This window comes from Toxorhynchites rutilus, chromosome 3 (assembly GCF_029784135.1).
Source record: "Toxorhynchites rutilus septentrionalis strain SRP chromosome 3, ASM2978413v1, whole genome shotgun sequence".
Taxonomy (NCBI): domain Eukaryota; kingdom Metazoa; phylum Arthropoda; class Insecta; order Diptera; family Culicidae; genus Toxorhynchites; species Toxorhynchites rutilus.
In genome coordinates this window covers 47,785,619-47,791,618 of record NC_073746.1, presented here as the reverse complement: position 1 = coordinate 47,791,618, position 6,000 = coordinate 47,785,619, and the positions used below count along the sequence as shown (strand labels likewise).

Below are 6,000 nucleotides of genomic sequence, written 5' to 3'. Positions count from 1 at the left end.
GCCCTAAGCCCCATTGAGCTGAAATTTTGCGTAGGGTGACAATTTTTGATGGAGTAACATTTTGAAATTCGAGATGACCGTTTTCATTGGCCCCCTCATCTACATATTAGATATAGAATATATTAGATATATAACATATCAGATTTTAGATATAGAAAAATTATTTTTATTTTCTTATTTTCATCTCGAAAGTGTGTTCATTCCCTGGAAATCAATTAAACCATTGTCGTTTCCCAAACTCGTGATAGAAAGCTCGATATCGTCCACGCGAATCAATAACTTCTCGAGGGTGTGTAGTGAATGTAAGCGAAAATGCGCTGCTGTTTCGCAATATTTTCCACTCTTGTATCGAGCTGGATGTGTGTATGTTTGTGAAATCAACATTAGGCATAAATGATGTCCGCTCGTTGTGTTGTGCTTGTCAGCTCGTTTGCAACTGTGATTCATTCCATTCCATACATATTTGGTTTTGAACTTCTTCAGATCACTCGCCTCTAGCCCTGAGAAGGCCCTTATAGAAAGAAACTCTACTCCATATTCCTGCTTATGTTAGCAATGCAATTATTGGCATTATCCTTAAAGTATTGTTCAAAATTGTGTTATATTTGTTGTGAATTCTAGAAATCGATTTATCTCTGGTTGCCACTATCAACAACATCGCCAGATTTCTATAATCGGATTCTCTGAAAACGGGGTTCAATATACCAATGCATCAAACCAAGCGAAACGCGTGTGTCACTACCATAAACGACTCAGTCTGTCATAGTTCGGAAATCAATGAGATATCTAACATTTTACGGCATCCCTCTACCGCACGCACGTAGACACGATATAGTGTATACATTGTCGGCTATATTTACATCCAACCCATCCAAGTGCAGAGTATCATTCGCCCAAGCCACGACCTGCAGTGTGTTTTCCCTCCAAAAATGGACACCTTCGCCAGGTGTGTAGCAGACACCCACACAATCTTTTTCGATTACATACTACATATTCCTTATTGTACACAAAAAACTTGCATAAACTTACAACAGTCGGTGGTGCTTGGATGGAAAAACACACGAAGAGAGACGCCTCATGAAATCCCCCGTATGCGTGTCTGGGCAACGTGTTTTTCCGAAAGGGATCAACGGCTGAAGTATGTTTTGCACAATTCGGAATTTGTTTAAAAAGTAGACGATGTTAGTGCGGGGTGGAGGGAGGTACGCACGAGGATTTACCTACGCTGGGTGGTGGTTACTATTCACCCTATGGTATCATAGTGGAAACCGGTCCAATTATACCACACATACGGCCGCTATGTGTTCTATCTCTTTTCCTTGCGCGGCTAGCCAACCGCCTCAAATCGCCTCGGCCTGTTTGACTGTTCATGCCATGGGGTGGGGAAAATTATACTTTTCGACTCAATATCATTCTGTTCTCCGCCAAGTGAACAAGTCGCGTCTGACGGTCTCACGGTTGTTTTTCCTTTCAGTTTCGTTTTTTATTTCGGTTTTTTGGGTTTTTCCTTTGAGTTTTGGTTTTTCGCTATTTTTTCGTGTGCTTGTTTGGAAAACTCCTCCCGAATTGCAGCGGCCACATTGCGGAAGGTGTCCGAATTGAGTGCTATGAGAATTTGGTGACATCGACGGAGATTCCGGGCCAATCCACGAGATCCACGCTTAGATCAAATTTTCATCGATCCGTGAGCTGAAACTGGATTCGGGAATAAAACAAGTGGAAGCTTTACTAGTGTTGCCGCTGATTCTATTTAGGTTTCAATAATTTCGCCTACGCGAGTGAACGCGAGAAAGTAGTTTAAAAATAACGAATAAAAATTTCAAGGCGTGATCCGTGCTTTGAGTTTTCCACTTAAATCGTATTCTTTTCCAATCGCTGCCGCGCTGGGTCTGCTGGCCAAACAATGATACTTAACAGGAGCTGAAGTGGAGTCGCGGTGCAAAGTGCATATATAATCTACTGGTGGATTACTGTATCCGGCTAAAAATAGCATTACTTATTACTTTTGTTTGCAACTTGTTTATTGTTGTAGGTGAGTTTTATTTTTAATCGTGTGTATATGTTCGCGCTCACACCAAAGAATTTTGGGCGGAAAATCGTTGGGAACCGTTACGGTGCAAGTTTTGGTTATTATTTATAAATATGTGAGGACGCGCTGCTACGTAGTGGTTGACGAAGTAACAGCTGTTTTCTGAAATCAACCTGTAAATCTCCTATGTTCATTCGGCGTTTCATATTAGCTGCAGTGGTTAGCTTCTTCAGAAATGGTTTTTTAGAAGTTTTGCTGTAATCGTAAGTTAAATTTTCTTTTGTAGATCGTGGAGTAAACAAATATGATCATCTTATTTTTTTAAAATTTGCTTTATATTTAATATTCTATAAATAATTTCTAAATTCCTTGATCCTACTCCTATAGAAGATCATTTACTCTTCCTTTCGAATAAGTCGCCGATTCAATCTTGTCTATGCGAGCTTGGGTCTGTTGATCGAATTCGTTTTGCTGCTGTTTAGGTTACTCGATCACATGTGATCTCTTTAAGCGATTCGGTTGCCCTTTTTGAATGGCAAATTGTGGTGGTTTGGGTTAAATATAATGATGTCGATGTTTTTTTCTCATGTTAAAATGTTAATCTATATATACAAATGGATTTCTGTCTGTCTGTCTGATTCTTATGAACTCGAAATCTACTGAACCGATTGACATGAAAATTGGTGTGTAGGGGTTTTTGGGGTCAGAGAAGGTCTAGGGCTTGTCTAAGGGGGAGGCTGCCATACCAATGAAACACAAATTTCTGCATTACTCGAGAATTAACCAAGCAAATGAATCCAAATTTGGCATGTGGAGGTTTTAGGATGCAATAAATGCTTTATGGTGGTTAGACACTCCACCCCTTCTCTAAGGGGGGGCTGCCATACAAATGAAGTACAAATTTCTACATTACTTGAGAATTTATCGAGCAAATGAAACGAAATTTGGCATGTGGAGGTTTGAGAGTGCAATAAATTATTCTATGGTGGTTAGACACTCCACCCCTTCTCTAAGGGGGGGCTGCCATACAAATGAAATATAAATTTCTACATTACTTGAGAATTAATCAAGCAAATGAAACGAAATTTGGCATGGGGAGGTTCTAGGAGACACGAAACGTTTCTATGGTGAATAGACACTTCTCCCCTTTTTCTGAGGGGGAGGGGGGAGTACCATACAAATGAAGCACACATTTCTGCATCATTCAAGAACTAATCAAGCAAACGGAACCAAATTTGGCATGTGGAGGTATTAGAGAGCAATAAATGTTTTTATGGTGGTTTGACACTCCTTTTCACTCTCTAAAGAGGGGCGGGGGGAGGTTGCTGAACAATTCGAGAACTAATCAAACAAATGGAATCAAACTTAGCATATAGAGGTTTTAGGGATCGATAAACGTTTCTATGGTAGTTCGACACGCCTTCTCTGAGGGGAGGCTCCCTTACAAATGAAACACAAATATCTGCATAACTCGAGAACTAATCAAGCAAATTGAGCCATATTTGGGATTTTTAAGGGAGCCCCCCTTTAGAGAAGGGGAGGAGTGTCGAACTACCATAGAAACGTTTATCGATCCCTAAAACCTCTATATGCTATTAGTTCTCGAATTGTTCAGCATATTTGGGATGAGATGTACGAGAGATGTTTCTATGATGGTATGACACCTCTTCCTCCTCTGGAAAGGAGAGGGGGTCCCATAAAAATAATGTACATATATCAACCAAACATATTCCAACCAAACATGACAATTGAAAATTTTCGGAAAACTTTGGAAAATTCAAAACAAGCGTTGTTAGTCCATTTGATGTTTGCGGTAACGAAATTGATCTTCTTTCGAAAGTGGAAATGGATTTTAATGTGATAAAACAGCACTCCTATATTGTCTTCTATCTATATAAATAAAAATGAATCGCCGAATGTGTTGATAATAGTAAAACTCGAGGAAGAAATTGTCCGATTCAGAGTTGTCTTCATTCTATCATATTTTCTGTATCAAACATTTATTCCATGTAACGGAGAAACATGTTATTCGCAAGTTGATGAAAAATCTTGTGTCTGAAAATAATCTGATATTATAACATCGAGTTTTGGTAGAAGTATTGAAATTTTATAGTAAAAAATAATTTTAAAGGGTAGATTAGAAGATTGGTCAATGAACAGTTCTGCTATTGGACCCATGAACTTGCACTTAGTAAGAAAACGTGGATGTGATAACCAAACATAAATTTTGGGCGGGACGAAGTTTGCCGGGTCAGCTAGTGATATAATAAAAGTCGTGTTGTAAAATTATGTCTGACGAAAATGTTGATTGAACACGGTGCGTTAGCTTCATAAGGATCATCCATTAGCGTGTGAACGAACTCTTGAAATATTTTAATGATCTGTCAATGTTGAAACGGTCATCAAAATCAACATTTTCATACTCGAACGAGCAACGCATATAATTATTAAAACAAAAAATCTGAAAATCGGAATCGGTGGTTGCAACTTTAAGAGCGCTTACTTCAGTTTTCGGCCGAAATAATCGCCCCAGCTTAATTCAATGCCCAAATTCGAGTCTACATCTTTGCTGTTGGAAGTTCCCATGTGAAAATATTGCAGCCGCAAGTGAATCCATCCGAAATGACCCAAATCAGTCAATTGCACGGCGTTCTCAACAATTGGGCATCTCCCAAACCCCATTGTGGCGTATTTTGCGAAAAGTTCTTGGAATCTTCTTTCCATGAGGCTATGTCAAATCAATGGTCTATGCCAACAAGCCAGTAACTTTAGAAGAGCTAAGAGACAACATCCACCGCGAAACTCGCAACATTCCGGTTGAAATGTGTGGCCGAGTGGTGAAGAATTGGATCCAACGGATCGATCGCTGTAAACGGTCTTGTGGTGGTCATATGATCGAAATTGAATTTCATTCTAAAAATGTAAGAGTTTAACTACAACCAGAATAAATTTTAGCCCTATATCTCAATATACCTCTGTTTTGTTAAAAAAAATCCTTAATGAAAGCCTCTTTACTTACGGATTACCGATTTTGGTAACAGATACATACATACGCGTTGTTATTTGACATACAGTGACTCAAACTAGAACCCCATGAAGATCTGTTTTCACTAGTTTTGAAAGTCGAAAACAAGTTTTTGAAACATTCTATTTAGATAATGATATACACTGGAGTCGCTTTCTACGCGGGGGATACGTGCCGCATGAAAAAACCGCGTCAATTTCAAAATCAGAGTAAAAATCTGAAAAAAACAGTGAATAATTAGTTTAAAATTCAAACTATATTCTATCAATCGATTAACTGATTTTTTTGCATGCTACAATCATGATCATATGTGCCCCCGTGACCGAGTGGTTAGCGTCTCACATTATCATGCCAGGTGTTCGGGTTCAATTCCCGTTCTGGTCGGGGGGATTTTCCGTCAGAGAAATTTCCTTCGACTTGCACTGTGGTTACGCGTATTCTAGAGCTTGCCCCTCGGAATACATTCAAGGCGTGTTATTTGGCTTAAGAAATCTCAAATAAGTGTTAATAAATGACGCTGTGGAGGCGATCTGGCGTAGTGGTAACATTCATACCTCTCACGCTAAAGGTCACGAGTTCAATTCTCACTCCCGACATTCTTCCAAAAATGGAAGCAAAGTGACGAACCAGCCAAATGTGTTGAAAGTCACTAAAATACAGATAAAAAAAAATAAATAAATGACGCTAGTTAATGCATAGGTTGAGACAGCAAAAATTCCACATGGAACGTAAACGCCATTCAAGAAGAATCATGATTGTTTCTCCTTTCATTTCTCAGTTACCAATCATTGATACCAATCTAACCAATTTTCTATGCACCATTCCTTCCACTATAGAATGGATTGGCGGAGAATTTCACGAATACAGTGAATAAAGCAATGTCTACAGTACCATCATCGGGAGACGATGCCAAATTCTTGTCGGGTATGCGGTCATAAAAGAACTT

At 39.1% G+C, this 6,000-nt stretch overlaps 1 protein-coding gene across 4 annotated transcripts in view; it reads left to right on the top strand.

Annotated features, from left to right (window-relative positions):
• Positions 1-1,398: 1,398 nt before the first annotated feature.
• LOC129779786 (ELAV-like protein 3) overlaps positions 1,399-6,000 on the top strand; it is a 34,849-nt gene continuing 30,247 nt past the window's right edge. For all 4 annotated transcript variants that reach the window (XM_055787488.1, XM_055787487.1, XM_055787486.1 and 1 more), the window contains exon 1: positions 1,399-2,032. The gene's annotated coding sequence lies outside the window, so the exon portion shown is untranslated. The remainder of the gene's footprint in view (positions 2,033-6,000) is intronic.